Source organism: Sapajus apella, unplaced genomic scaffold, assembly GCF_009761245.1.
Source record: "Sapajus apella isolate SASKATOON/1434 unplaced genomic scaffold, GSC_monkey_1.0 scaffold118, whole genome shotgun sequence".
NCBI classification, from domain to species: Eukaryota; Metazoa; Chordata; class Mammalia; order Primates; family Cebidae; genus Sapajus; species Sapajus apella.
The window spans coordinates 1,469,159-1,478,881 of record NW_022437058.1 but is presented as its reverse complement, the minus strand read 5'-3'; the positions used below and the strand labels follow the sequence as shown (position 1 = coordinate 1,478,881).

The 9,723-nt window shown below is 53.6% G+C and overlaps 1 long non-coding RNA gene across 1 annotated transcript; it reads right to left on the bottom strand.

Moving 5' to 3' along the window:
* Positions 1 to 2,347: 2,347 nt before the first annotated feature.
* Positions 2,348 to 8,827, bottom strand: LOC116538195. Its single transcript, XR_004263546.1, has 3 exons — positions 6,396 to 8,827; positions 4,431 to 6,019; positions 2,348 to 3,607 (listed from the first exon to the last, which is right to left on the bottom strand). It is a non-coding gene; the product is annotated as an uncharacterized LOC116538195 (long non-coding RNA).
* Positions 8,828 to 9,723: the final 896 nt, after the last annotated feature.

Genomic DNA, 9,723 nt, shown 5'->3' with positions numbered 1-9,723 from the left:
CTGTCCACGTATTGTTCCTCTTCCCATCCCCCCTTCCCAACACTCCAGGTGACACCTCAGGTGGATGTTTGTGCTTGGACTTGTAGACTTAGTCCAAGCAATGGCCTCCCACTGGGCATCTCAAGCATCAACCACAGCACGGAGAGTGTGTGCTTTGCTGCATGGAGGCAGATCCCTGGAGTCCTGCTGTCACTCCTTGTCAGCTAATGGACGGTGTGGGAGCATGGAGCAGGAAGCAACTCTGGCAGCTTCCATCCAGAAACTGTGCAGTGAGCTCTGTAAGCAAAAGCAGGACAAAGGGGAGGGCCTGGCTGACCCAGGCACAGTGCAGCCCAAGGGACACCTTGCTCAACTGCGTTGCACAGAACAGCAGCCACTGGGGCCCTTCCTCACAGCCTCTGCCACAGGCCAGGGCAACCATGGGCAGGGCGAGAATCGGCAGCCACTCAGCTGCCCTCCTGTCTGTAAAATGAGAGAGAACGTGAGGCTGAAACTACAAGACACAGCACAGACGCCTGCCTGGTAGAGTGCCCCAGGTGGCTGATAATCATTGCATGCTGACCTCCCCCACAACCATGCACCCTTGGCAGATGGAGAAACTGAGGCTGGCAGCAGCAGTGACATTGTTGGTGTCCGGATAGCAACTCCGAGGCTGGAGTACACGCCCTGGGAGCGCTTGACCCCTGAGGGTGGCTTCCAGATGGCCTCTTCGCACAGAGTCAGCTGCTTCTGTTTTCTTAGGGATCTTTAGCAAAGGAGACAGATGACCTGCTTGTGTTGTGCAATTTGTGTAGTGCTCCCGGCCTCCCTCTCTGGGGTCACTGTCTGCTGCCGTGGCCAAAACAGCATGTGCTGATTTGTAAATAAACACAGTGAGGAGCCCCCTGCGCCCGCAGGAGATGATGATGGCGCTGGGGGCTGAATTTCACAACCGCGTCTCTTTTTGTTTTCAATTAGCTGGGGAGGTGGCTGCCTGCTGGAGGGCAGGAGGCGAGGAGGAGAGGCTGTTTTCCCTCTAGTTCTCGGGGTTGCCCCAGGAAGAAGCCACTCCACAGACAGGCAGGGCTGCCCTCCACAGAGATCTCGTGCCTCCTGGGGTGCCCTCCGGATTGGTGGATCAGTGGATTGCTCGCTCCAGGCCCAGCCCAGCTGCACTTGGCAGGAGCACAGCAAGAACCTTGTCCTAGAGCCAGGCAGAAGCAGGTTCCTCTGTTGAATGCAAAGGGCAGCTCTGCATTAGCAGCCTATTCAGACTTGCAGATGCAATTTTAAGAGTCCTTTACTAAGGACAAACGTCGTGTTTAGCACAACAAAGGATAAACAGGGATTATGACAGGGAGAGGCCCTTAGATCTCAGGGCTCCACCCAGCGAGCAGGAATGGCCCAGCCCTGACTGAAGGCGGCAGCCACCGAGTCCTATTGCAGGGCCCGTGGGAAGAGAAAAAGAGAATGACCGGAAAGGAAGATGGCTTCTTTCTACTCTGTGGGCCAGCTCCACTAGAGGTGGTCTGTCTTTGCACGCTCACACTGAACAGAACGCTGCACAAGTCTTCTGCCTGTCACATGTTCACCTGGCATGTGTCCCCTAGTCCCTGCTATCTGTGGAATGCTGTGTGCAAATCTCCCTGGCATGCACCAGGGAGAGGAGCATTTGGTGGCCATACCAGAGTGGCAGATGCTCGCAGAAGACAAAAGGCATGCAGGCTCTGTTCTCCGTGAAGGCCTGGACAAAGCTGCCCAGGGACTCAACCGGCGACAAACCAGCCAGCCTCCTGCAGGTGCCTCAGCTTCCTGCTTTCTGCCCCTCCCCCGGTACATGGGCAGAGCATGGGCCCCCTTGCTGAAGGAGAAAAGTATCACCTCTGAGAAGTCTCTTATTGCAAACTCAAATTAACCGTGTACTTTGATTCCCAAATATCATCACTAAACACTACAAAAAGCTTTAAGAAAACAATAGAGAGAGAGCTCTAATCCACCCAGAATTGTCCTTCTGGAGAGGACAAGGCTTTGCTGAGACATGATGCTTCCTGAGTGATATCCCATCATTTTTGGGTGATTCTATTGAATAAGTAGGCCAGGTGTGGTGGCTCCCACCTGTAATCCCAGCACTTTGGGAGGCCGAGGCAGGCAGATCATGAGGTCAAGAGATCAAGGCCATCCTGGCCAACATGGTGAAACCACGTCTCTACTGAAAAAAAAAATACTAAAAAAAATTACAAAAATTAGCCAGGCGTGGTGGTGCATGCCTGTAGTCCCAGCTATTCTGGAGGCTGAGACAGGAGAATTACTTGAACCCGGGAGGCAGAGGTTGCAGTGAGCCAAGATCATGCCATTGCACTCCAGCCTGGTAACAGAGCAAGACTCTGTCTCAAAAAAAAAAAAAAAAAGAAAAAAGGAAAAGCAACAGGGGTTTTTTAAAACCCTGGTGGACATGTGACAGGGTTGTCTATCAAATACATGAAAGAATCTGGGGGCCACACGTGTCTTGGTACAAGAGGAACAAGTATGCAAAGCATCCTAGTAATGGTACCTTCAGCTTCTTGTCCTTGAGACTTCGCTTCTCCCAACCTGATGTGGCACTCACAGGCTCCCCTCTCCCTCTGGAGGTCACCCAACTTCCTCCTCTCCGTGTCTGGCACCTCAAGAGCATGGGGGGCCCAGAGGGCAGAGAAAGGAAAGAGACTGCACCCCATACACTCCCTGCCCTGCTGAGGAGCACAGAAGGTTTGAAAGAGATGGTAAGATGAGGGCACGGATGCCAACAGGACTCTGAATTTGACCAGAAGGACCCCAAGGAGGCCTAGGGGTGTGCTGGGACTGAGTCTTTTAGCACAGGGAGAGACAGCAGCCCTCAGGATGGCTGTGAGGAGCTCCTGTTCTCAGGAAGTGGCCAGTCCCATGTGGGTGGCAGGCTGGAGTTGCTCGGTCTGGGCAGACAGACCCCTTGCCCACCAGCCTCCCTCATGCAGCCTCAGAGGTCTTTTCCAGTGTTCGGGGAACCACATAACATGAGGCCAAAGCTTCTCTGCTGCATTTTCACAGCGGAGTTCTGCATGGAGCCGCCTGGGGATGTGGTGCCAAGAGGCACGTGGCCTGCAGGGTGAGCAGTGGCCCCTTACTTGTCAGATATTTGGAGAAGTGGAAACTGCTAAGAAAAGGAAGCAAAGCCTTTCAGTGCCATGGCCTGAAGGGAAGAGACACTTACAGGGATGACATGAATGGAGGCAGCAACCCCAGCGAGGCCCACTGGCTGCTGGCCATGTAGCCTTGGGTCAGGGCACTGCAGGAGAAGCTGCCTGAGCTTCCCCTAGAAGGAAGTGGTTCTGCATCTGTTCTCACTACAAAGCCACCTTTCCTGCTCCTTGGCTTCCCTCCCTCCACCATGATGCCTCTGAATTAGACCCACTGGCCCCGGGCTTGCCTCACCTTCTCCCGCCCCCCACTTCAGGATCGCAGTAGAAGGAGGCCCAACTCAACCCTTCACCTTGCACGGCCCCGCTGCAGTGAGGGGAGAGGGGCAGGGATGGGTTCATGTGAACATCCTGGTGTAAAGGTCACAGCAGAAGCAGACACCTGGAGGTGCATCTGCAGACGCAAGGAGCAGGAGCTGCAAGTAAGAATGCTAATTCCTTCCTTCTTGGATCATCTGCCCACCTCCTGGGTTTCCCCACATTCCAGACACTCCCCCGCCTGCCTCCCCCACATCTCAGCATCCATCAGGGTCTCAGTGATGAACTCAGTGGGCACAGCCTGGCCCAGGACTCACTGGAGCTCCAGACCACCCTCGTCTCTCCTGGGTCAGCCACGGGCTATACGCACAAGACATAACACCCCCATCTCCATGTCCTCACTATACACTTGAGGTGCCACAGCCACATGACCCTGCTGGCAGGCTGCCATGAGGATCAAATCAGAAGCATCAGTGCCGCCCTCTGTGACATCAATGCATGATGGAGCCTGGGCACCTCGAGCCCTCCCTGAACCCGGCGTGCACTCAGCCTCGCCACCCTCACCACCCACACCCAACATGGGACTCAGAATTCTGTGTTTTTCTTCAAGAAAATATAGTGCAAGCCCCGCGAGCCTGGACCTTCTTACCCACCCTTCTGAAGCAACAAGATCACAGAGGGGAGCTGGCGTTTATTAACCACCAACAGTATACTGAAGTCTCCTCTTCTCAAGGCTGCCTAGTGGAATCTCTTTCTGCACAGAGCAGGCAGCTTGAGAGGAGAGGGAGCACATCGCACATGTGGAGCGTGTGATGCAGAAGCTATCACCCGCCGGCCACACCCTGTGCAATGCCTCTCAAGGTGGATGGAGAGTGCCCAACATGCCCGCCGGCCACACCCTGTGCCACGCCTCCCAAGGTGGATGGAGAGTGCCCAGCGCACCAAGAAGACAAGCCGAGCCTAGTGCCTCATACATGCTACCTGGGCAGCAGGGCAGATGTGTGATGCTCCCACTGGAGATCAGGGGTTCTCTTGGGCCTGGAATTTGTAAGATGGAGCAAACACTTCTGCACAGTCGTCAATTCCAAAACGGCCTTGATAACATTTTAGGCATTCCAAAGAAGGAAAATCTTCCAAGTTACTTTTCAGCATGCGGCATTTTATTACTAATTGATCATACAATTTTTGTCATCTTTTTTATTGTAAAATTACGAACTATTTAATTCTTTTTGAATGTGCCATCAGGGTCAGGCCCACATTGAGAACAGAGGACACAGGCACAGGGTTAACAGAAGAGGGACTCACGAAGGGATGTGTCCACAAGGGCAGTGCAGCAGGCATGGCCTGAGGGGCAGGGGTGAGGAGTTAGGGAGAAGAAGGCGCTATTGCTAAGCACCAGCCTCTAGGGGCACGGAGCTGGCAGAGAGGCCACGGAGCAATGCGGAGGAACCTGGCAGAGAAGCAAGCACACAGGCTCAGCAGAGCCTCCTCAGCAGGGAGGGCTGGTTCTCCCTTCTCCATGCACACTGCACTCATCTCAGGGCCCGTCACTGTACAGATGCAGGGTGGCTGCAAAGCCTCTGCTCCTGCTCCCATGGAGAAGTGGCGCCTGTTCCCAGCCCCATGAACCTGGTCTAGCCCCATTGACTTTTCCAGGGGATGTACCAGGAGAGACACGCACTGGAGGCTCACGGAAGCCTGGCAGCTTCCACCTCCTCCCTCGCAACCTTCTCCCTCTGAAGGAAGTCCACAGACCCCAAGACAATCAAAATGGAGACACGTGTGATGCTCTGGTCGATGGCCCCTGCCAAGCTCAGCCTCTTGGCCACCCTCATAAAGGCCCCAGCATGGGAGTGAAGCTGTCTTGAACTTCCCAGAAAAATCCACCTGCCAGATGTGGTATCACAAGTAACCTCCATCAGCTCTGTGGGGCAGGGACCGACTGTTCAAAGCCCTGACCCACACCATGAGCTGATAACAATAAAATGATGGTTGTTCTCAGTGTCTGCATGGTGGGGGGGAGGTCGTGTGTGTGAGGCAACATCACCAGGACCTGAGTCTCTACTTCACGTCCAGTCCCCTCTGTGAGCTCTCCACGTCTCCAGCAGCACTAAGCTGTTACAGCAGTGACAGGGCACGGGCACGGGCTCTCTGCTGCATCCAACCTTGCCAAAGCAACACTACCTGGTTTTTACCATAGGAACATACTGATGTGCAAATGCACTTTCGCATACACCTCAATACATGCAGGACTCATGCTCGGGCTAATGTGCTTGGGCAAAGAGGCATTATTAGCAAAGGCAGGCATTTAATTTTTTCTTATTATTATTTCAATGAACACCGACTGAGGCTTTAATAGATCCCGGGTACTGTTTCTGGGATTCTGGTGACAGAAAACTGCTTTCCACTCGAGGAGATCCTCTGTCTTCATTATAGGAACTGCACATCTTCATTACTGGAACCAAACTCTCGCTCAGCTTGGTCCCAAGAGTGTGAGATTCTGACAGCAGAAATGCATCATCAGCCCCACAGGCGATGGAGCCAGCGATCAATACTCTACCACGCTGGTCCTAACAGAAATAAAGAGAACCGGCCCTGCTCCTGCTTGCTTCACCAACTGTGGACACCTGAGCCAGCCTCAGTGTTTTCAGGTGGAAGCAGGCACAGCATCACCAGTGTGGGCTTCTCCCAGGGGCTGGAGGACCACATGGAGAACGTGCATGACCACAAGCATAGTGCGCCACGTGCTGTGAGCAAAAGCAGCTCCTCACAGCCATGCTTGTTAGAACCTACAGCATCAATCACATGCATAATCCCCAAGAGGGAGCCCCAGAATGTGCTGACCTCAAGCAGCGCATGCGCTCCCCACCGCTCCACAGGGCCCAGTGGCCCACGTGGCGTGCCTTGGAATGCTGTGCCGGACACGGATGGGGCATCATCACTCACCTTCTCGGTGCTTCTGTGTCCTCATCCTCTGAATTAGTTTGTTCTCACACTGCTATAAAGAAACACCTGAGACTGGATAATTGACAGAGAAGAGGTTGAATTTGTTCATGGTTCCACAGGCTGCACAGGAAGCATGGAGAGGCCTTCAGTCAAGGTGGAAGGCAAGGAGGGGAGCGAGCAGGAGGAAGAAAGCGTGGGGGCAGGTGTTACAGTTTTAATCAACTAGATCTTGCCAGCATGCACTATCATAAGAACAGCACCAAGAGGGAAGTCCTCCCCCGTGATCCAGTCACCGCCTACCAGGTCCCACCTTCAACACTGGGGATTACAATGTGACATGAGATTTGGGTGGAGAGACGGACCCAAACCATGTCATCTACAAACAAAAGAGCTGAACTAGAAGCCCCGACGGAGCCCCTGACCCTGGTGCCGCCATCTGTGATGGTCACTGTGGACATGGTCAGTGTTATCCCTCAAGCTACAGACGGGCGCCTTCGGAGGTGTCTCATCATGGCCCCGGCAGCATGCACTTCTCCTCCAGTGTTGGGAAGGATTCTGATGCCGTGTTCAGACACAGCCTGTGGTGAGTTCATGGTGGCTGCACAAGGGGAAGGAAGTGGTGGCAACTTGCATGTTGATGCTTTGCTAACCCAGGTTTCTAGGAAGTCCGGTGGGGAGAGAACTGCCTGTCATGCAGATGGACTGACAGAGAAGTGACAGCTAAGCTCTCCTCCTCAGAGGCGGGGCCTGCACCCCACCGCTAGCCAGCCTCTGAGGCTGAAAAGCAGCTGGTCCTCCTCAGTCACTCCATGCTGAGAAGACAAAAGGCCAAGGTGACCCAGCCTGTGACCGGACCTGAGCTCTGACCAGGTCAGAGGGTGTGCTTCCACCCAGCAGCCAGCACTCCGGGCAGTTCTCAGGGCCTGGAAGTCGAAACCTCTTGCTGAAGGCAGTGGAGGGGCAGCATCACTTTTCCTCCAGGGGCCTAGAGAAAGCAGCCAGTGGTGTGTGCCCGCACAGGCAGGGACTGCCCGACCCTGCAGGAGATCCCAGTCCCAATACGTGTTCGCAGCCATTGCTGCCTCTGAGGGGTGCCAGGGGCCTTGTGCACCGCAGGGTAGTTCTAGAAGCCATCATTTTTGCAGGGCTGGGTGAGGCTTTGGAATTTGAAGAACAAAATGCATGCTTTAAAAAAGAAGTTTCCAGCAAGCTGGGCAGGCTTCCAGCCGTGGACCATCCTGGTTGCAGCTCTGCAGCTGAAAGGACACACAGCTCCCGCAGCAGTGCCTGGGGTGGCTGACTACTTATGCTGCCAAGTCCCGCCTGACCTATACAAGGGCAGCCCCGTCCTCCTTGCCTTCCAAGACCGTCTGTTTCACATATTTATTTTCATCAAGGCCCTGCTGCCTGGGGCTGAGGGCAGGAGGATTGGGGCTCTGACCTCCAGGAGCTCAAGGTTTCATCGACAATCAACTGTGAGCTGGCACACCAGCCTCTCAGACCAAGCTCGGCGTGCGCAGGCTCTGCCAGATTGTGAGGCAGCAGGGAGGAAGGTCCAGTCATTTGGCAGGTCAGGGGATGCTGCAGAGGGTGTGGATTAAACTGGGCTGTCAAGGAAACAGGCATTTGCCAGACTGTGAGCTGGAGGAAGAGTTCTACACAGAAGAAATGGCCCCTGCAAAGCCATGGCTCTTTGAGGTGTCAGGCTGCGGGACGCGCGGGGAGCTCCGCAGTCTGGAGCAAGAGCCCTTGGGTAGGAGTAAGCTGGAAGGTCACTGGCAACAAGGCCTAGTCTGGGAGGAGAGATCCGCTGGGTCCCCATATGGCCAGAGTGGAGGGGACCTGTCACGATGGGGGTAGAGGAGAAGAAGTGGCTGGGGTGTGTCAGTGAGGGGACGAGAAAAAGGCAGGTGTCCAGAGAGGGAAGGTCTGCGGGCACAGGCAGGGGGCTAGCCAGTGGAACACAGACCACAGCGGCGGGCAGGAGACAGAGGCATGGAGCTGGCTCTGGGGCTCCTGGGGAGGGCTCACCTGCTAGGCTGGAAGAAGGGTAATGTGGCAGGAGGGGGCCAGGGAGGATTCTGAAAGGAGCAGTTACAGCAGCAGGATGGAAATTAGGGTCGGGGGCCTCTGCTGAAGCCCAGGAAGGAGCTGTGAGAAAGGAGTGGGCATCGCAGCCAGTGGCCACGCGAGACGAGGCAAGGGGAGCAGGAAACGCGGCCCTGGGGTTTGGCTCCATCGAGGCGAGCGATGTCCCAACGGCAAGGGATTCATCAGGGTAAAAAGAGCCGCCCCGAAAACCCCACACCCTCACAATGGACATGAAAGCAGATCCAGTTGGGTTAAATATATCAACATGCTTTAAAAACTGTCAACTTACCAGCCTGACCAAGATGGTGAAACCCCATCTCCTCTAAAAATACAAAAATTACCCAGGCTTGGTGGTGCATGCCTGTAATGCCAGCTACTCGGGAGGCTGAGGCAGGAGAATCACTTGAACCTAGAAGACAGAGTTTGCGGTGAGCCAAGATCATACCACTGCACTCCAGCCTCGGCAACAGAGCAAGACTCCATTTAAAAAAAAAAAAAAAACAAATAAACAAAAACTATCAACTTAATAGAAACATATGGAAGGAGATGTCACAACCTTGGCACAGGACAACTGCCCTAAGTCAAGCTTGAAAATCCAGAAGCTCTCAGAATATTGCTACCCAGAAGCACATTAAACTGAAACGTGTGGAGGGTGAAAGAGAACACAGAGTTTTAAAACAAACAGTAAACTGGGAGGAAATATTTAAGTCCTCCATGATAAAACTAAGGATTATGGTCCATAATACATCAAAAGCCTTTAAAAATTAGTTAAAAAAAAAAAAGACAAATCAATAGAAACACGGGCAAAGCAAAACTTTGTCAAACATTGCCAAACTTTGCAAAACTTTGCAAAACAAAGACAAACTTTGGTGACAGCAAGCATTTCCCAACCTCCCTGACAGGTGACAGGCAGACCCACCAGTCTGGCCAAGGGGACAGGGCATCAGCTGCAGCTGAAGCACATTGGGAAGTGCCCCTCCTTCCCTGCTGCAGCTGCCCGGAGTCCAAGGGCAGGGCTTTAGGAAGGAGAAGACAGAGTAAGCAAGAAAACACAACTTGATCGTGTTACCTCCTTCGATGGCGGAGCCTGTCTACTGTAAGAGTTAGCATTAATTTGGGTTGAATTAAGTTGGATTAAATGTATGAGAATTAAATTTAAAGCAACTTTGAACTACTGTACCGGTTTTGACCCATTCTTAATATTTTCAAAATATTACTAACATCCAGCATTTGGAGG